General features: G+C 40.9%; 1 long non-coding RNA gene across 1 annotated transcript; it reads right to left on the minus strand.

Annotated features, from left to right (window-relative positions):
• Window positions 1–715: 715 nt before the first annotated feature.
• On the minus strand, window positions 716–21,444 carry LOC132534737 (uncharacterized). Its single transcript, XR_009546445.1, has 3 exons — window positions 21,387–21,444; window positions 10,197–10,306; window positions 716–957 (listed from the first exon to the last, which is right to left on the minus strand). It is a non-coding gene; the product is annotated as an uncharacterized LOC132534737 (long non-coding RNA).
• Between the last annotated feature and the right edge of the window lie 456 nt (window positions 21,445–21,900).

The following is a 21,900-nucleotide window of genomic DNA, read 5'->3' on the forward strand; positions in this document are numbered from 1 at the left end:
CTTGTCCCCCCAAGACTCCAAAGAGTCTAGGCTCTACTCACCAGGTCCTAATAGGAATGCTGCTTTGGAAGGTCTTCAAGGTGTCCAGATGGGGGACTCAAAAGCAGATTGCACATTTTCCAGGGACTATATATCCTTGTGTTTTCACCTCAGAGCAGACACACAGGACTCTGTTTTCATTGCAACCACCTCCAGTTTGTCTGTGTCTTGGTAGAGGTGGTGACCCTTCATAAAGCTGCAGTGCCCATGCGCAGTCCTCACTCCATGGAGGGATGCAATTTCTTTGGAGGAATCCTTTGTGTGTGATATTCAGAGCACAGTCAGGGGAAGGCGAGCCGCCTCCTAGACACACCCCTCTGGCCTGGCTGTTGCCAGAGGAAGAGGTGATGCACAGGTCACGAGGTCACGAGGGGGCAGGGAACTCTGCTGGGATCCTTAGCTGAGCTCTGAGGCTGCTCTATTGCTGTTGGAGCTGTGGGTGTGGGGCAGGTCCCAGGGCCATGCTGGGGCTGGGTTGTGGGTGACAGTGCTGAACTCAAGGTTGGGACCCAACTGTCAGATCCTGTGGGAGATTTGGGCCCTGGCTCCTGAGGCTTCTCCATTTGGCCATTTTCAGCCTTTCAGGAGCGGAAGGGACTGGCAACCTGACAGGGCAAGTCCTAACAGCCCCACAGCCCCTCAGCATAGCCTTCAGGCTAGGACTGGCTAGGGCCGCTGAGGTCAGGGCCAGGGGTCAGCTCCTTCTAGAATCTGAGTCCTTTCATGGCCAAGCTGACACAGATGCTTCATGTTTGTCCATTGTCTTCTTTTGGAGGGTGTGGCCGTGGTTTGTCACTGTCTTTAAATGTTTCAAATTCAAAAGCAAGTACTGTCCTCCCCCCTCCAGAGGCAGGTCCCAGTAACATGACATACACATCCATAGGCTTCACACACCCTCTGGTGCCACCAGTGGGGATTCTAGGACAACAAGAAAGGGCCTGTCACACATGTGCTCAGAAACTGGCCCACAGAAGCCTCACTGAGTCTGTCAGCTTGAGAGTGTGCTTGTCACCGGCAGGATGTTCTCAGGCTTCAGGTCCCTGAGGGCGATGATTTTGTCATGGAAGGACTCCCCAGGGAAGCTTGCAGGACTTCTGGGGGACCTGCTCTTCCTACTAGGGACTTTGCTCGCCAAGGGTCCAAAGAGGTCTCCCACTGGAATGGTCCAGATGTGGGATGGTCAGATGTTCTTTGTGGTCACCTCATGCAAAGTGACAGTGGTGAAGTGATGGGTGGTCTAAGATTCCCCCCCAGTTCCTTTGCTGATGTGGAGCCTGGAGCCTGGACAGCTCCTCTTCTCTGTGGTTTCCATGGTGACCTCTGGGCTACTGAAGTGACATGACACCAACTTGGCTTTGGCCAAGGCCCCTCTGCTCTTCTTTGCCTGAGGATATGCTTGTGGAAGCTGCTCTCCTTGGGCACAGAAGTGGCTGCAACTTCCTATTTGATGGCTGTTTGACCATGCTCTAATCAGAGCTGACCACCAGCACTAACCATGTCTAACAAATGGGAAAACTAACAATGACAGCGATGCTGATTATATGAAGCCACTTTACCCACTGTTCAAATCCTACTACCAGGCTGCTTAGTGCTAACCACAGGGAGAAGTAAACAAGAAGAAAGAAGAGGGGCCTCGCGGTGGTGCACCTGGATGAGCACACAAGTTACAATGTGCAAGGACCTAGTTTCGAGCCCCCAGTCCCCACCTGCAGGGAGAAAGCTTTGCAAGTAGTGATGCTATGTTGTAGGTGTGTCTCTGTCTCTCACCCTGTCTATCACCCCCTTCCATCTCGATTTCTGGATCTCTCTATCCAATAAATAAATAAATATAATAAAAATAATAAAGGAAAAAAGAAAGGAAAAAGTAATAGTTACAGATTTTAAATTAATAATAGTCTATAACACTTTAATAAGTAATATAGAGGCCTATAAAATCAACATGTATAAGGACTACATAAATACCAAGGGTTAAGCTGAAATGAGCTCCCAGGACCTTAACACTGTTAAAATTCAGTGCCTGTCCTTCAACAGCACCTAAGGGCCATGGGTGCTGTGAGCTGAGGCAGGAGCAGCAGCAGCCTTGCTGAGCTTCGAGGCAGTTTGTTGGGTGCAGCTGGGCTGGGCAGGCCAGCTCCAGAGCAGCCAGGGTCAAAGGAGCCAGGGCTGGAGCAAGGGTCTCCTCACCTCCCCAGAATGGGAAGCACCTGTCCTGTGTCTAGTGTTTCTGATCATGGTTTGTTGAGAATTAGCCAATAGGAAGAGGGGTGCCTAGAAGAGTCTTGGGGCCCTCTCTCCAGCCCTGGGGCACACCTGAGGCTGGAGCTTGGGTTTGAGGTGAGAAGGGTTGGAATATTGGCCTCTGCTCCCTGGGGGTCTGAGTCCTGAGAGTGTTTTGGGGGAGAGCAAGCTGGGGAGGCACTCCAGGTCAGTTGGTGGGTGCAAATTTTGGGGGTGAGGTGGTCGGTTTGGGTGGGATGGCACCTACTTTCACATATCCCCTCCTACTGACACCTAGAAAGTCTGTCTCAGATCCTCATCTCTGCAGCCCTGTCCCCTAAGTCAGAGCCCCTGCCAGGCCTGGTCCCAGTGGTGTGGCAAGGATGCTGGCAAGGGACGTGGCCAGGATCCCTGCCCTGCGGAAGGAGCTGTGACTCCTACCCTCCTGCAGCCCCTGTGCAAAGGTCACTAGACCTCCTGCCCACGCAGCTGTGTGGTAGCTCAGCTGTTAGAGTCGCAGTCACTTCATCCAGGCCTCTCTCTTTCTGGTCCCTCTGGCCACCACCAGCAGAGACTGTTAACCAGCACAGCGAGTGGCTTGCAATGCAGAGGAGGCAGTCAGAGCAGTACTGAGTCGCTAAATTGCCACAGGGTGGCGCACTGGGCCCGAGAGCTGCAGACACTTAGCTGGTTTATTTGTGGAGAAATTAGTCTGGGTGGCTAAAAGCACCTCTTTCCTGCTCAAAGGATATTTTCTACCACTAAGCACCCCCGTCTCTACAAATGGTGTGGTTCTGCCTCTTCTTGCACAATCACTGGTGTTTCTGTAAATCACAATTTTGAGCAGTGTTCAGCTAGTGTCCTAGGCTTTTCTAGATTTTTGTGGTTCTTGTGGTGAGCAGAAGGTTTCCTAGTGTGTGTGTGTGTGTGTGTGTGTGTGTGTGTGTGTGTGTGTGTGTGTGTGTGTATGTGATCTTTCTTGAGAAAATTAGTGTTATTTTTCTTCACAAAAATAGTGTTTCTAGGAATTGTTATCACTTACTACATTTACTATACTCTTAAGGGTTTTCATCTCACATTACCCAGGCAGAGAAAGTGAATTACTGAATCTTTGACGGGGGGTAGGGTTCAAATACACACCTATTGTGGTTGGGGAGGTGGTGCAGCAGATAAAACACTTGACTCTCGAGCATGAGGTCCTGAGTTCAATTCCCCGCAGCACAAGTACCAGAGTGATGTCTGGTTCTTTCCTCCTATCTTTCTCATCAATAAATAAATAAAATATTTAAAAAAAAACAAATACACACCTATCTTAGAAAGCCTGTAGTTTTAATCAAGTTGCTTCACAAGTTAAAATAAAATGTAAGCATAGAATTAATTTAATTAGCAAGCCTCTTTGGAAATGCAATTTTGCTAGCTATATTTTATATCGATTTTTCATATGTCCCAATTTCAATTCTATTATAAGATGAATAATTGATTGAATTTTTAGTCCCCTATTAAAAAGAGGTGTGATGTAATGTTAGAATATAAATCGATACAGCCACTATGAAAAATAGTGTGGAGAGTCATCAACAAATTAAAAATAGACTCAACTCATGGTACAGAACTCTCACTTGTGGGTACTGTATGCAAAGGAAATTAACTCAGAATGAAAACTGCATATCTACATATACTTGTATGGAAGCATCACAGTAGCCAAGATTTGAAAATGATGTAAAATTTATCACCACGTGTGAGCTGTTTTGCCAGTTGGATAACCTCAGTTCTGCAGTGTAAAAACAAAGGCTGGTCTTCATTTACTGATTCCCTTGCTTTCTTCATTTCCACTATGTGAGCAAGGGCATTCAGAGTTCTCACATGAACGTAGATGCCCAAGGACGAATGAATGGTTAAGAGAGCTGTATATCTGTGCTTAAAACCCAACTGTCTTCCTACCCCATATTCCTCTGTAAGGAATGATGAAATCATTATCTTTGCCCCAGGCTGGATGGAACGTGAAGGTATCGTGTTAAATGAGATAATCCAGAAAAAGAAATACAAATACTGGTGGATCTCACTTATAAAAGAATGGAAAAAGCAGATTTTTTTAAAAAGGGAAATACTTATATGATTACATGTGAATTGGTTGTATCTAATCACCTTTACCAAAGTCAAGGATTTGGTGGGGCAGGAGAGGACTGAGTGGGCATCAGAGATTCAGCCCAGAATGGCAGAGGAGGATTTATTTGAGTTTTTAATATTAGTGAATCATAGGTCCACCTAGTTGTCCCATATCATAACTCTGTAGCTTTTTCATTGACTAAAATGATGCTTGTCAGCTCACACTCCTGTCTTAAATTACTTTAATAGCTGTCAATATCCCCCTTTTATTCTTTCTTTATTTTAATTACCACCAGGGTTATTGCTGGGCTTGGTGCCCACATGAGGAATCCAAAGTTTCTGGCATCCTCTTTCTTTGCTTCTTCCTCCTTCCCTTCTTTCCCATTTTCTTTCTTTCATCTTTCTTTTTGACAGAAACAGAGAAATTAAAAGGGGTGTGGGATAACGAATGATAAAGAAAGACACCTGTAGTATTGCTTTAATCACTCAGGAAGCTTCCTCCCTACAGGTAGGGGCCTGGGGCTTGAACGCAAGTCCTTGTAAATGGTAATGTGTGTGTTAGATCAGCTGTACCATTGCCCTATCCAGATTTAACATTCTTTTAAAATATTTATTCATTTATTCCCTTTTGTTGTCCTTGTTTTATTGTTGTAGTTACTATTGTTGTTATTGATGTGATTGTTGTTGGGCAGGACAGAGAGCAATGGAGAGTGGAGGGGAAGACAGAGAGGGGGAGAGAAAGATAGACACCTGCAGACTTGCTTCACCACCTGTGAAGCTACTCCCCTGCAGGTGGGGAGCCGGAGACTCGAACCGGGGGTCCTTGCGCTTTGTGCCAAGTGCGCTTAACCCGATGCGCCACCGCCTGACCCCCACCCCAATTTAACATTCTTATATAAGGTCCCACATACATAATCTTGGAATTCATATGCCAGTATGTGTAATATTACAAGTAGGTAATTCTTACTTTATGAAGAGCCAAGATTATTATATTTGCTTATCTGTGGCAATTTTTAATTTCCCCAGGTAAATTTCTTTAAAGTGTCTTCTTCCTAGTGTTCTTATAATTGTGGGATGTTTGCTATTCCCTTCTAACAATGCATGGTACCTTCTCAATTCAAATTTTCTTTTTTTTTCAATCCAAATTTTCTATACAAACCTGTTATTGTTCTACTCCTACTAATCACCTCCAGTAGCATCATTTTGTCCCAAAAGATATATTATCATTTTTTTAATTTTATTTATTAGAAATATAGGAGGAGAGAGAAAGAATCAGACATCACTCTGTTGTATATGCTGCTGGGAATTGAACTTGGTACCTCATACTTGAGAGTCCAATGTTTTATCCACTGCACCATCTCACAGACATTATTATTATTACTATTATTATTATTATTTCAGAGGAGTATCCCATGGATTATATAACTTCTTTATTCAGTCCTCTGACATTTAGGGTGATTCCACTCTTTGGTTACTGTGAGTAGCGCAGCTGTAAACACAGGGGTGTGTATGTCCCTTTCACACACCCTTTCCACCTTGTCAAAACTGAGACAGTCTCTACAGACTCTGTTGGATTAAGAAGGCAAAAAGAAACAAACACACACTGACTGGAGTTGGCAGTTTGGATTATCTGATACCCACCCACCCCCTGAAACATTTTGGGGGGGGCGCATAGAGTACTTTTCTACTGGTAAGTCCTGCAGTCTGGTCAGAATTTATCAGCCGAGGTTGTAGAGTGGACTCCTCCTTAACTTACTACTCTCATAGTTCTCTTTCCTCATTACCATACTAGTCACACCCTATAAAGTTACTCTACCATCGGACCCTATACAGTTACGCCACCATTCTCTTATGTATGCTCAGCTATGTTTCTCAACACATAGCTTCTCTGCATAGCTTCCTCAGGACACTACTTAATAGATATATATAATGGGTGGCCATCACTCTCAGTTTGGTATAAAACCAAACCCTGATCCTCCCCCTCCTCCCCTGCCTCCATGCCCCAATAGTAAGAGGGCCTTGGGCAAGTATAATTTCACTGCTTCTGGGCTTGATTTTTTTTTTCATTCTTTTTTATTTTGAATAGAGACAGAAAGAAAATGAAAAGAGAGAGAAAGAAAGAGATTGATGCCAGAACTTCCCCTAGTGCTGGGGCACTTAGCATGCATTACTGGGAATTGAACCTGGGCAGCACACAAGGCAAGGCACACACCCTCTCAGATGAACCATGCTCCAGCCTCAGTCACTTCTTCCTGAAGTTGGCTCTACAGCCTATGCTGGCTGTGAAAGTTTTCCGACTTTCGTTGTTTTCTAACCAGTAAAAGTCCTTCTAATCTTTTCCTAAAATACTATTTATTTATTTACTGTTTTGAAGGAGAGGACAAGAAAAAGAGGAAAGCAGAGGACAGTTTATCTCTGCCTGGATTAAACCTGTGGTCTTTGAGGCCTTTCCATGCTGATAGGTCCTCAGACAGGATGTGTTGGAGAATAGGGCCCACTGTCCCGGGAAGTCCAAGCTACTGTCCCTTTAGGTTGAGACAAGGGCAGGTCCCCCTGACCTCTTTAACTAATGATGGATGGCTTCTCTGGAAAGCGGGCTATCTTTCTGCACATGCCTGTCCTCTCAAAACAAAGGCCATGAATTACTGTACATTGTGTTTGGCCTAACATGGAAGCCAACACATACATTCTTGCTCAACTGCCCCCTCCTCCCCCCCCTTCCTCTGAAGTGCCTGTAATTTTACCCTGAGGTGCCTGTAATTTACCCCCGGGGTAAATATGCATTGTTAAGCTTGTGATCAAACCTTGTATGGTAATTCTTCATTTATGACCAAATAGTTTATAGGTCAACATGGGGCTATGCATTGTGTAGCTCTGTGCTTGGGTTAATGATGACCTTGACCTTCTACCCGGGCAATGGTTATATGTACTTGCTTTCTCTCTCAAATAAGTGAACTGCCCCCTCCAAGGCTTTTCCCAGGGCTGACTGAGTTATTTGTCTCCCTGTGCACGTTGCCCTCAACACGCTGAGCTGCTCCAGGACCCACAGGGGCACTCTTGACCTACGTCTCCCAACAGCGGGGAGACTGGCAGACCAAAGGTTGAGCCTGCAAGGACGAACTCCCCCCCCCAAGTTCAAGCCCTTGTTTTCTATCTTTTTTAATTTTTTAAAAATATTTTTATTTATTTATTATTGGATAGAAGCAGAGAAAAATTGAGAGAGGGGGAGGAGATAGAGAGACACCTGCAGCCCTGCTTCACCACTTGTGAAGCTTCCCCCATGCAAGTGGGGACCAGGGGCTTGAACCTGGGTCCTTGTGCACTGTGATGTGAAGGCTTAATCAGGTGCGCCACCATCTGGCCCCTTCTTTTTAAATTTTTTATGAGTGATTTAATACTAATTTACAAAATTATAAGATAATAGGTAGATAATTCTTTATCATTTCAACCACTAGAGTCCCGTCTCCCCCTATACTATATGTAGTGTTTTTACATATAAGTGGCAACCAGGTTAACTGCATCTTATTTTACTTTTTTTTCCTCTATTCTTAATTTCTCTACAGGGGACAAGTAAACTTTCTCTTCTGCAAACACATGACAACACTTGGTGACCAGACTGGGGGCTACAACTTGGAATGGTGCTACTGCCACCTAGTGGTAAAAGGTAGGGAGGTTGCTAAATATTCTATAGGCACACACTATGTCAGTAGTGCTGAGACTAAGAAAACCTGCTGTAGAAGTTGAAAAACAAGATCAGAAGAGAAAGCACAAGTAGAACCTGAACTGGAATTGGTGTATTGCACCAAAGTAAAAGACTCTGCGGTGGTTGGAGGCGTGGGGGACAATACAGGTCCAAAAAGGATGACAAAGGACCTAGCAAGGGTTGTATTGTTATATGGAAAACTGGGAAATGTTATACATGTACAAACTATTGTACTGTCGAATGTAAAACATTAATTCCCCAATAAAAATTAAAAAAAAAGAAAACCTGCTGTAAGCATAACTGTCATGGCCTTAAGGCAATGCACACTGTGGAGATGTCAGTAAACCTCTTTTTAATTTTGTAGATGTAGATAGGAGTCTATAAGATTTTATTTAAAGTAAATATATGCTTTTAATTCAATAGAATTCCATAAGACTAGGTCTAATTCACATCTGAGCTTTTCTTTGACTGAGGGGAGTGCTCAGTGATTGGTTCTTTCTTTCTTTCTTTTTCTTTTCTTTCTTTTTTTTTTTTTTTTTTGCCTCCAGGGTTATTGCTGGGGCTCAGTGCCTGCACCATGAATCCACTGCTCCTGGAAGCTATTTTTCTCCCTTTTGTTGCCCTTGTTGTGGTTATTGCTACCACTGCTGTTATTATTGATGTCGTTGTTGTTGGATAGGACAGAGAGAAATGGAGAGAGGAGGGCAAGACAGAGATGGGGGAGAGAGAGAGAGAGAGAGAGATACCTGCAGACCTACTTCACCACTTGTGAAGTGACCCCCTGCAGGTGGGGAGCCTGGGCTTGAACTGGGATCTTTCTGTAGGTCCTTGAGCTTTGGGCCACCTGGGCTTAACTCGCTGAGCTACCACCCGATCTCAGCTTGATTCTTTTGAAGGTAAATATTCCTCTGTGAGATCCTGCAGACTTCTATGACTCCTACTCCTTTGTCTACCATGCACTCCAGAATGAGAAATTATTCAGAGAAGTATTTAGTATATGTCTACTGTGCGTCAGATACTACTGTAGAGTTTAGAGACACAGCAGTAAACAAGAAAGTTAAAAACTCCCTGCTCTTATGATGTCTATATTGTTTAACTTTGGGAACTGTTTGTCCTTTTCTGCACCAGCTTTTGCAAATGGGCCGTCTCCCCCAGCTCTTGCTCCACTGGTTCAAAAACATTTCCTCTCTCTGTCCCAAACCACTGAAGTCTTGCCTAGGTCAATGGCAAGTAGAAGGCAGCACAGACCGAAAGGTGGGAATAATCACAACTTATATCTGAAGCCAGGTCAGGGCTGAATGGATTAGGATGGCAATCTAGAATTCTAAGTCTAATTCTAGTGCAGAGAAGTCTACCTCCTGTCCCCCATAACAGCAGCTCTGTAGGACCTTATTCAATTACTTTCAAATTGATGCTATACGTTGAAGTTTCAGGTTAAGACATAGTGGTGTAATTTCATCTTCCATTTACTTAGTTCACGATACACAGTGAGCACAGTTTTCTGTCTCTCTTTTATATTCTAGCCATACCATCTTTTTGTCACCAGGTACCTATAGCACTCATCACATTTGAACCAGCAGCTATAGTTAGCCTAATGTTCAATATGTCCATATTTAAACACATTGATGCTATGCTCTCTACTGGACCATATATACAGTATATTCAACATTTATATATTTCAATGATGATTTTTCAGAAATTCCCAGACAAAGCATGGATACTATGTCAGTCTCTAACCAGTACACAGACAAACTATGGTTTTCATATTTCAAAAATTTTACCCTGTTTAAACTTAAGTGTTTCTTGGTATAAATACACTCTCCATATCAATAACTATGACCCCCGTTTCATTCTCAATGTATTTTCGCACTTTTTTTTTCTTAGTAGTCTTATCTCCATCATTAGTAGGTTGCTTGTTTGTTTGTCTTTCCTGATTTTGGTTTTGGTGAATGCCCTACCAAGTGAGTCTCTTCGAGGTTTCTAACTCTGAACAAGTACATCCTAACTGGGTTTCCATCACTAGAGTGTGGGATGAATTGTACAGTACCACTAGGAGACATAAATAATAGAATTCTCTAGGAAAATTTACACAGAAGTCAAGGTTAATCTACAGGAGAAAAGGCAGGATACTCACCTCAATCCTCCCATTACCCACAGAAGGTCTGTGGGGTGCACTCTGCCGCCCTGCGGAGAGGGTCTTCTTATCTAGTGGTGAGGACATTTGCGGCCGGAGCTCTCCTTTCACTGAGTAGGAGAGAGAAAGCAGCTCATTCGATCCGAAGCAAACAGGATGAATCGGGGTCAGCTCTTTCAGCTATGTCAACTGCTTAGTATCTGAAGACCTTGTTATTCACCTCTTACTGGTAAGCTTTATAATTTTTTATTAAAGATTTATTTAAGTACATATATTTACTTATTTGTTGGTAGAGATGGAAAGAAATTGAGCAGAGGGGGGAAAAGGGAAGGAAAGAGGGCAGGGGTAGATTGCATAATGGCTATACAAACGATTGTCATGCCTGAAGCTCCAAAGTCCCAGGTTCAATCCCATACACCACCATAAGCTAGAGCTGATCAGAGAGAGATGGGAGAGAAAAGAACTGTATCTACAGCACTTCTTTATAGCTTGAGAAGCTTCCTCCCTACAGGTGGGGACCCAGGGCTTGAACCTGGGTCCTTGCACATTTTAACATGTGCACTCAAATAACAGGAGCAGAAATAACATCTACATCTGCTCAGAAACTCCACTTAATGTATTCAGAAAATCCATAACTTTGAGGGAGATTTCTTTAGTTTATGAAAGTCCAGCTTCTTAATTCAGAAAAGTAGTTTCCACAGAATCTAAAGTAATAAAGTGATGTGTTTACATTTAACCACTGATTTTTATGACTTCATTTTTTCATGCTTTTATCTGTTAATGACTTCTATAAAAATTCATAGAGGAATTAATTTGAGAAATAGTAATTAGCACAATTAGAAAACTAATTTCTCAGCCCAAAGAACTTAACCTGGGGAAATAAATGAAGAAAACTTCAGATTGTCCTCAGGCTATTATTGAGAAAATGTAATTTTCCACTCTAAATATGTCAATGGTATTTCTTTTAGAACATTGGGAGGGAGTCGGGCAGTAGCGCAGTGGGTTAAGTGCATGTTGCGCAAAGCACAACGACCAGCATAAGGATCCCAGTTCGAGCCCCGGATCCTCACCTGCAGGGGAGTCGCTTCATAGGCAGTGAAGCAGGTCTGCAGGTGTCTATCTTTCTCTCCCCTTCTCTGTCTACCCCTCCTCTCTCCATTTCTCTCTGTCCTATCCAACAACAACAGCAATAACAACAATAATAACAACAACAAAAAACAACAAGGGCAACAAAGGGAAAAAATAAATATTAAAAAAGAAAGAAAGAACATTGGGAGAGGCTCTTTATAGAAGAGTTCTCTGGAAATTAAAACCAAATGGATACCCGGTAGCTGTAACAATCACTTTGCTACAAAACCCCAATGGCATTTGAACATCTACAAAAACACTAAAAATCTCTGTAGTCTGTTTGGATAAAAGTAAGAGTAATTTACAGCGTCATTCTGTTCATTCCTCATTTGATAATTCTCTGCTCTAACTAAGCATAGTGGTAGGACACACACAAACTTTTTTTTTTAGCTAAGTAATTAGTATTTGGGGTGTTTGTTATTCCCTTGTTGACTGTTTGAACTAGTACTGTGATCTCAGGGTTGTCTCTCTTTGTTTCCATTTATATATTTTTTAAATCTTATAAAATCTCAAAACATTGGTGAGAATTTAGGCTCACCTAGTAGATGCCTGTTGTTTGCTTGTGTTTGTCTGTTTGCTTCTTGACCTCTCCATTGCTTGCTATCACGATTTTTTTTTCTTTATTGGGAGGACTGGTGATTTACAGTTGACAGTAAAGTGCATTAGTTGATACATATGTTATATTTCTCTGTTTTCCACATAACACTGTAAACCCTCCCCTTGGTCCTCCTCTGCCATCATGTTCCAGGACCTGAACGCCACCCCCCCATCACCACCACCACCACCACCTGCCTCAGCATCCTTTACTTTGGTGCTCTTAACTGGATGCATCACTGTCTGTCCCCCGACATGTGTAGCTTAGTTAATCTGTCAGAGACACCAGTGCCACCTAGTTCAGATGAGTCCCGATGAATGTCCACTATATGATGCAGTGGAATCCTCTGGCAAACATTCCTACTGTTTATCGGTTTCCTTCCTCGCATCAATCTCTGATTTCTGACACATGTGAAGATGATTGTGCTTCCTACTGAGAGCATGGAGGATACTGATTTGCTGAAGGCCTTAAAACAATTCTCATAAGTTTATGCTTATAGACAGTAGCTATCCAAGCATATTAAATTATGTGCGGTATAAAATAGTAATGTGCCATGAAGCACATTGAATTTTCCAACTTCTTAATATGTATTAAAATATTTTTATAACCTTTCCTTCATGAACACATGTCATATATATTAATATATATTAATATATTAATATATATTAATATATTATATTAATTAATATATTAATATTAATATATTAATATTAATTAATATATATTAATATTAATTAATATATATTAATATATATTAATATATATTAATAATTACCTGGCAGACCCACTGAAGATGGTTCTTTCTGTAATGGCAGCCAGCTTAAGAAACCCTGCAGAGCATTCTTACCAGAAGATCTCCATTTCTATACTCTATTTCTTTGTGCAGGAAAAGAATTTTTCTCTCTCTATCTTTCTCTCTTTTCAAATAACTAGCTTATTTTTCATAAATGAATGCTCATAACTGAGATTCATAATAAAACAATTCCTATGGCATTAAAAACAAGCCCATAAAAAGAAATTGAAGGAAACAAATTGAGAAAATAAAAGTATAAAATGATAAAAGTCTAGGGTGGGGGTAGATGGCATAATGGTTATGCAAAAAGACTCACATGCATAATGCACACCATTGAACACAGGTTCAATCCCCCACACCATCATAATCCAGAGCTGAGTAGAGCTCTGGGAAATTAAAAAAAAATTATAAAGACCTATACACCACAAAAGAGAAAAGCTTGTGGATTAATCAATTCTTTATCTTAAATGGGATGGACTGTAGGTAATATAATTAAATGTAGTAGTGTTCATTATTTTCTTCCTTTTTAAATATTCTTTTTTATTTTCTCTTTTTATTAAACATTTATTTATTTATTGTTGGATAAAGAAAGTGAGAAATTGAGAGAGAAGGGGAGATAGAGAGGGAAAGAGACAGAGAGACCTGTTCTTTATTTTTATTCTAAAAACATACATTACAATATATTTTTAAATTCCTTTATTGGGGGATTAATGGTTTACATTCAACAGTAAATACATTAGTTTGTACATGCATAACATTTCTTAGTTTTCCACATAACAATACAACCCCCATTAGGTCCTCTGTCATCCTTTTTGGACCTGTATTCTCTGCCCCCCCCAACCCCAGAATCTTTTACTTTGGTGCAATACACCTCCAGTTCAGGTTCCACTTGTGTTTTCTCTTCTGATGTTATTTTTTAATTTCTGCCTGAGAGTAATATCATCTCATATCCATCCTTCTGCTTCTGACTTATTTCACTTAACATGAATTCTTCAAGTTTCTTCCAAGATGTGCTGAAAACAGTGAAGTCACCGTTTTTAATAGCTGAGTAGTTGTCCATTGTGTACATATACCACAACTTGCTCAGCCACTCATCTGTTGTTGGACACCTGGGTTGCTTCCAGGTTTTGGCTATTACAAATTGTGCTGCTAAGAACATAGGTATACAGAAATCTTTTTGGATGGCTGTGTTGGGTTCCTTAGGATCTATCCCCAGGAGAGGAATTGCAGGGTCATAGGGTAGGTCCCTTTCTAGCCTTCTGAGAGTTCTCCAGACTGTTCTCCACAGAGGTTGGACCAATTGACATTCCCACCAGCAGTGCAGGAGGGTTCCTATGACCCCACACCCTCTCCAGCATTTGCTGCTGTTACCTTTTCTGATGTATGACATTCTCACAGGAGTGAAGTGGTATCTCATTGTTGTCTTTATTTGCATTTCTCTGACAATCAAAGACTTGGAGCATTTTTTCATGTCTTTCTCGGCCTTTTGGATCTCTGCTGTGGTAAATATTCTGTCCATGTCTTCTTTCCATTTTTAGATGGGGTCATTTGTTTTCTTGTTGTTGAGTTTGACAATCTCTTTATATATTTTGGTTATTAAACTCTTGTCTGATGTATTCAATGTAAAAGTCTTCTCCCATTCTGTGAGGGGTCTCTTGGTTTGGGTAGTGGTTTCTTTTGCTGTGCAGAAGCTTTTTTTAATTTGATGTAGTCCCATAGGTTTATGCTTGCCTTATTCTTCTTTATAATTGGATTCATTTCATTGAAGAAGTCTTTAAAATGATACACTTTTGGAAATTGAATTATAATGAAAACAACATGGTTCCTGAAGGAAATCAATTATGTAGATCTATAAAATGATCAGAATAAACACATGCATATACAATTCTCTCAGGATGAATTAAAGACAAATATGTCACCTGAAGACTTGAAATTTAAGAATAAATCTTAAAGTAAATGCTATTGAACATTGGTCCTACGTATTCTTTGTTGTTGTTGTTACAATTTCTTTACTTGTAGAGATGGTAATAAGTAACTAGAGGTATTTATTAAACAATGGCTTAAACTTTGAGCACTGTGCCTGGTAGAGAGCACTTGGTTAGTTCTCTCCCCTTTTCATCACCAACCACCTATATGTACTTTAGTGATATTTTTGAGAATAAATAATGTAAAATTCAGAGTAGAGGAGATAACATAATGGTTTTGCAAAGCGACTCTCATGCCTGAGGCTCCAAAGTCCCATATTTAAATCGCACCCTCATCACTCACCACGATAAGCCAAAGTAGAGCAATGCTCTGCCCTATCAAATAAAATAGAAAGAAAAAGAGAAATGAAAAACTGACCACCATCAGTGGTAGATTCATAGTGTCCTCGTGATAACCCTGGTAGCAATAAAAAGATTAAAAATGTATCTCTGACAATAACGCTCTTCCTGAACAAGCTGACTTTGTAATATAAATCTCTCCTATAAATTAACATGACTTCTACTCTGTTTTCAGAGATTCTCCTTGTCTGCCAATCAATTCAAAATGATCTTCAACCAAAGAGGCATGCTTCAGAGTGGCACCTATTACCAGTTAGGAAGGATCCAAGCATTGCTATCCAGTTGAGGGAATGATGGAGTATTGATGAGGATTGGGTTGGATATGCAAAGAGAACATCTTTTAGAGATGGACTTTTTAGGCTTTGTTGATTGAATGTGGGATAAGGAGGAAGGAGGAAACCAGGTGTTTTATTGTTAGAACTTGGAGACAAATTAACTTTCATCACAGAACAGTTTCCTGAAAAAGAGGTATGATTAACCCAGCATGAGTCAAATGCTCATCTCTGGTCTAATCAGCAATAAATAAGAACAATGTTAGTTAACCAGGTGAGTACAGTTCCCAAAAGAATAAGGAACATTGTTCCTAGAAAAACCTAGGAACTTGACACAATAGGAGTCTAAAAATGCTGAGTCTTTTCATATTGTGAAATGACTTTTGGGTCATGTATATGTTTTTAAAATATTTATTTATTCCCTTTTGTTGTCCTTGTTGTTTTATTGTTGTAATTATTATTATTGTTACTGATGTCATCGTTATTGGATAGGACAGAGAAAAGTGGAGACAGGAAGGTAAGACAGAAGGGGGAGAGAGAAGGATAGACACCTGCAGACCCGCTTCACTGCTTGTGAAGCGACTCCCTTGCAGTTGGGGAGCTGGGGACTCAAACTGAGATCCTTACACCAGTCCTTGCGCTTTGCACCACCTGTGCTTAACTTACTGCGCTACTGCCCAACTTCTGGTCATGTATATACCTTATAAACTATATTTGATGGGTAGAGACAGCCAGAAATTGAGAGAAGAATAGGAAAGAGACAGAGCAACCTGCATCACCTATGAAGCATCACCTATGAAGGTGGGGACTGTGGGCTTGAACCCAGGTCATTACACACTGAAATGCATGCGCTTAACCAGGTGTGCCACCACCTGCCCCCCTCTTTCTCTATTTTCACGTTCATCTCTCAACTCGTCTGTCTCCATGCAAAATAAATGAATATTTTTAAAACTTCACTTGTTTTACAGGTTTAACTTCCCTTTAGGTCTACACATCTAAAAAATATCACTCAGAAAGTAAGGAATTGGTGGATTAAAAAAGGCATTCCCACTCCAATGAGGCTCTAGAAAAACCAGGTCAATATCCACTTCTATTTTCCTCTGCCCTGGAAATTATTTCCTCTGCCCTGGAAGTCCTGCAATTATTGAGGACTATCAAATAGAGACTTCAAGATCTGTCTTCCCAGTCAAGAGAATTCACAGGAGGCAAGAAGAGTAATATTACCAAGAATAATAACCTAGGTTCTAGCCCCTGCTTCCCACTTGCAAGGAGTACACTTTATGAGTGGTGAAGCGGTTCTGCAGGTGTCTATCCTTCCTCTCTCTATCTCCCTGTCCCCTCTCAATTTCTCTCTTCCTATCTAATGAAAATTTGGAAAAAAAGATAAATAAAAGGAAAAAAAATGGCCACCAGGAGCAGTGGATTTTTTGCTTATTATTATTATTATTATTATTTTGCCTCCAGGGTTATTGCCAAAGCTCAGTGCCTACACCATGAATCCACTGCTCCTGGAGGCTATTTTTTTTCCTTTTGTTACCCTGATTGTTTTACCATTGTTGTAGTTATTATTATCATTGTTACTGATGTCATTATTATTGGGTAGGACAGAGAGAAATGGAGAGAGGAGGGGAAGACAGAGAAGGGGAGAGAAAGACACACACGGGCAGACCTGCTTCACCGCCTGTGAAGTGACTCCCCTGCAGATGGGGAGCCCAGGCCTAACCGGAATCCTTATGCAGGTCCTTGTGCTTTGTGCCACGTGTACTTAACCCACTGTGCTACCGCCCGACCCCCAAGGAGCAGTGGATTCTTAGCGCTGGCATGGAGCTCCAGCAATGACCCTGGTGGCAATAAAAACAAAACAAAACAAATAAAATACCTATAGCATTTATTAGTCTACCAGTCCTTAGTCTAACAGATGCTGACAGCTGATTTCCAGGCTTCCAAGACAAAGTGACTAGAAAATGTTACTCTTTCTAGTCATATGTATTAACCTATTGTTACACACTGGATATTTGTGTCTTTTTTTAATATTTATTTTATTTATTTATTCCCTTTTGTTGCCCTTGTTGTTTTATTGTTGTAGTTATTATTGTTGTTGTCGTTGTTGGATAGGACAGAGAGAAATGGAGAGAGGAGGGGAAGACAGAGAAGAGGAGAGAAAGATAGACACCTGCAGACCTGCTTCACCACCTGTGAAGCGACTCCCCTGCAGGTGGGGAGCCAGGGTTCGAACCGGGATCCTTATGCCAGTCCTTGTGCTTTGCACCACCTGCGCTTAACCCGCTGCGCTACAGCCCGATTCCCTATTTGTGTCTTTTAGTTCATTTTGAGATTGAATTCCCAGTGCAATGGTATCTGTAGGCAGAACTTGTGGAAGATAGGGCATGAAGATGAGACAAATTCCATGAGAGGAATTAGTACTTTTATGGGAAATTTAAAAAGCTGGAGAATTGCCTTGACCCTTCTTTCATGTGTGGATATAAGAGGAAGAGGCTGATCTACAAAGCAGGTACACGGCCCTCACTAGACAGTAAATCACCTGGTTCCTTGATCTTAGGCTCTATGCCTTCAAAGCTGTAATAAATAAATTCCTATTGTTTAAGCCACTCACTCTGTTTTTTTAATTATTATTACAGAACCCTGAATAAATTAAAGACACAGACTATGATTACTTATAATTCATGTAATAGGATGGTTAACTAAGTTTCTCAGGCATCCAGGAACTCCCAGGTAGGGTGGATGAGGTAATCTCTGTTCTAGTCAGTATGCCTGGTAGTTTAAATGGCAGATAACAAAATAATATCATAGAACACTAGGATTCTGGCTTTGAAGTTATTGGTAGATCCTTGACAAAGCAGGGAATAATTTTACATCCACTTTGCTAAATGCTTGAAGAATGTAATCTATCCACCCAGGAAATAAACACTTTCATTCATCTCTATGATCTGTAACCTCACTTAATTATGAACCAAAGAGTGTGAGGGATCACTAGTTAAATTATAGGCTAGAAAAACTTGTAGTTGGAAATAATATGAAGTTTGAGAAAACTGATGTGCTGAAAACAGGTCTGAGCTTTTGTTCAACTTAATTGGCAGCATGCCCTCTTCCTTCTCCTGTTCCTCCTCCTCCTCCACTTACCCCTTCACCTCCACCTATTCCTCCTGCTCCTCCTATCACCCCATCCTGTCCATGAGTCCCTCAAGCTGATACCTCCTAGTTCTGTATATTTAATTACCTTCTGAGAATAAGTGAATTTTGCCTGATTGTTGGAAAATATTTAAAATAGATGTGATGTCAGTGAGAAATGCCTCAGGGCTGTTCAGAAAAGATGGCCTTTAGGGTTTCATCTAGCATCCAATTAAATGTAACGGTATTCTTGGAATATCTTCTTCTCTAAACCTCTGTCTATAGTCTGGAGACAGTTGAACATAATCCAACATGTCAAAAACACTGGAATGGTTCTGTTTCTGCTATTACTGAGTTACTACTACGGAAACCACCGCATCTGGTGGCCTTTTTTAATTTTATTTTTCTGTTAGAGAAAGAAATTTAGAGGGAAAGGGAAGATAGAGAAGGAGAGAGCAAGAGAGACACCTGCAGCACTGCTTCACTGCTCAAGAAACTTCCCCACTACAAGTGAGAACTGGGAGCTTGAACCTGGGTCCTTGAGCATGGTAATGTGTACACCACTGCTCCATCCCACAGTAGCTCTTTCTGTCAATCAAGTTCTCAGGTGAAGTGGAGAAGTAATGATGACCTCACACATTACAGTCATGAAATTACTCTGTTTACACCAATGCAAGACAGCTGATCTTACCATTTCCTATTGAAGATAATTGCTGCTCGGTTTCTGACACAGATGCTTAATACCAGCCCCTCTTATTAGGGGAGAGATTGCTACTGATGGTGACTTCCACAGAGTGACATATAAGTCAGGCCTAAAAGCAGAGTGGAATTAGAATAGAAAGATAAAAGAGAATGTAAAAAAAAAAAAAGTAGTAAGAGAAAATGACCCATTCAGGCTGGCTGGTAGTGCACTTGGTTGTATGCACATATTTCAATGTGCAAAGACCCAGGTTCAAGTCCCCAGTTCCCATGTGCAAGGGGAAGCTTCATTAGCAGTAAAACAGTGCAGAAAATGGCCCATTAACCTACAATAAAGTTAAAATTTCTAATAGAGTTAAACAGATATGCTTCTTAAGCAGCTTAGCCTTTTTATTGAAACCCAGCTCTGCTAAATAAGAATCAGTGAAGTCCACTGCCTTTTCCTCTACAGAGCCATTTAATTATATATTCAAAAACTTATCCTGCGGGCTTTATTTTCAGCTCAGGGCAATTTCAAAAGCTTTAAGATTCTATTATTGTTAGAAATGCTTGGCATATTTCCTTTTATTGGAATGAATCGCTGGACTTTTACTGTATGAAAATCGCAATGAACTTGGGGGGGAGGCCCAGTTGCTAATAATAAGAACTTCTATTTAATTGAAGGGACACATATTTATTGATCAGATGTTTGACAGGATTAAGACAAAAAGTTTTAGGCACATATTATTTATTCTCTACTTCACAATGTTCTATGAAGTCAATGATATTTTTGTGATTTTTACAAAGAGGAAAAAATAATGCTAAGAAATTATTAGTATGGTCCAGACAGTACCCACAGTGTGTAGTAAAGTCAGATAGCAGTTGTCAACATCTGTAAGCACATTTCTAGGTATATTTTCTCTCCTTCTTATGAACTAATCAGACTGCGATTTCAACTTAGGACAGAATGATATAGTAAGAAATGCAGCAGGTGTGTCTTACTGGAGGCTCTGAGCAACAGCCTGATTCTTCCTCTTCATAAACCTCTCCTTTTTGTCTTCTGGAGGCAGCTGACTAGAGGCTGGTTCTGTGGCTTGTGAACACCACCTCCACTAGCAGGAGCTCTTTCTACAATATTGGGAACTTAACAGCCTGTCTGCAGCATTACTCTCAGAGATCATTCTGAACAAAAAGATTCCTCTCAATATCACACTGCATATGTCTTTTTTTAACGTCACATATGACATGCAAACTTGCATCCCTACTAATTGCATTCCGTTATTTTTCCTAAAATGTATATTTATTTCAGCCAGGTGAGGTTAATATCAGATGTCTGACCTATATAAAATGTGAGATAGTAGTTTCATGCTGTTTTAAATGACTAAATGTGTTTCAGTATGTTGAAATGGCAATAGGAAACTGATACACTCAAATCACTGGAAATTAAATTCGCTTTGCCATGTTTGACATCACCACTTTGATGCTTCCGTGCTGTGGCTTCCCATTTCTCTTTTTCTTTTCCTTCTTTCTTTTTTCCTTTTCCTTTTCTTTTATCCTGTCATAAGTAGGGCTTCACCACTCTGGGGTGACTTTTTTTTCAGAGAAGGAGGGAGGAGAGGTGAGAGAGAGAGAGAGAGAGAGAGAGAGAGAGAAAGGTCATATTATCTAGCTTCCTTCAGTGCAGTGGGGGGTCAGGTTCTAAACCAGAACACACATGGCAAAGCAGAGCACTATGCAAGTAAGTTATTTTGAATCATTTTGTCAGCCTGGTACTGTGGTTTCTCCTTTCCTTCACTTACCACACACATATTTGTGTCTCTCTTTCTATCTAAAAATAGTCTTAAAAAAGTGAAATGTGAGGCCAACCAGTGGCACACCAGGTTAAGCACACATAGTACAAAATGCAAGGACCCACACAAGGATTTGGATTTGAGCCCCCACTCCCCACCTGCAGGGAGAACACTTCACGAGCAGTAAAGCCAGTCTGCAGGTGTCTTTCTGTCTCTCCCTCTGTATCTCCTCTTCCTTCTCAATTTATCTCTGTTTTATCCTATAAAAAAAATGGTTGCCGAGATCAGTGGACTCGTAGTGCTGGGACCAAGTCCCAGCAATAACCCTGGAAGCAGAAAAAAATTTTGAAATGTTAACAAGCCAGCATAAATTATAAATTACTCATAAATTTCTCTAATATACTAGCTCACTGAGTTTGAATTATTTTACCATCTCAATAATTTTAAATCTTTCCAGGAAAAAGCACTTAGGGTACTTTACCATTCAGAGTTTCTGGGACCATCTTCTCAAGCAAACTTGGAGTTACTTTCTTAGCTAGCTGAAGTAGAATATTGATCTGACCTTTTGGTCTCTCATGGCTATAAAGTGATACAACCTTAGAAAAAAATCCCCTATCCTCTGGCTTCTACTGTGAACTCCCATTAGCTCAGGGCATCTGGGGACACGTAACCCATACCCTATAAACAGGAGTTGTTTCACAACTGGTATGCTCAAAGTTCAAGACAAACACTTGCCCAACTAACCTTTATCTCGAGATCAAAGTTGATGAAATTCTGAATAGGCAATTCAATGACTTCACTACTAGACAAAGTATTTTTTTCAGATTCTCTTTTCATCCAGGATTTTGGGTAAAGGATATGCTCCATTCTATGATTACAACTGTGTAGTAATGACATACATCAGTACATTTCTATTTCTTTTTCTTTACTTTTTTTTTTTAACCATAGCTCAGCTTTGGCTCATGGTGGTACAAGGAATTAAACCTGGGACTTCA

This window comes from Erinaceus europaeus, chromosome 19 (genome assembly GCF_950295315.1).
Source record: "Erinaceus europaeus chromosome 19, mEriEur2.1, whole genome shotgun sequence".
NCBI lineage: Eukaryota > Metazoa > Chordata > Mammalia > Eulipotyphla > Erinaceidae > Erinaceus > Erinaceus europaeus.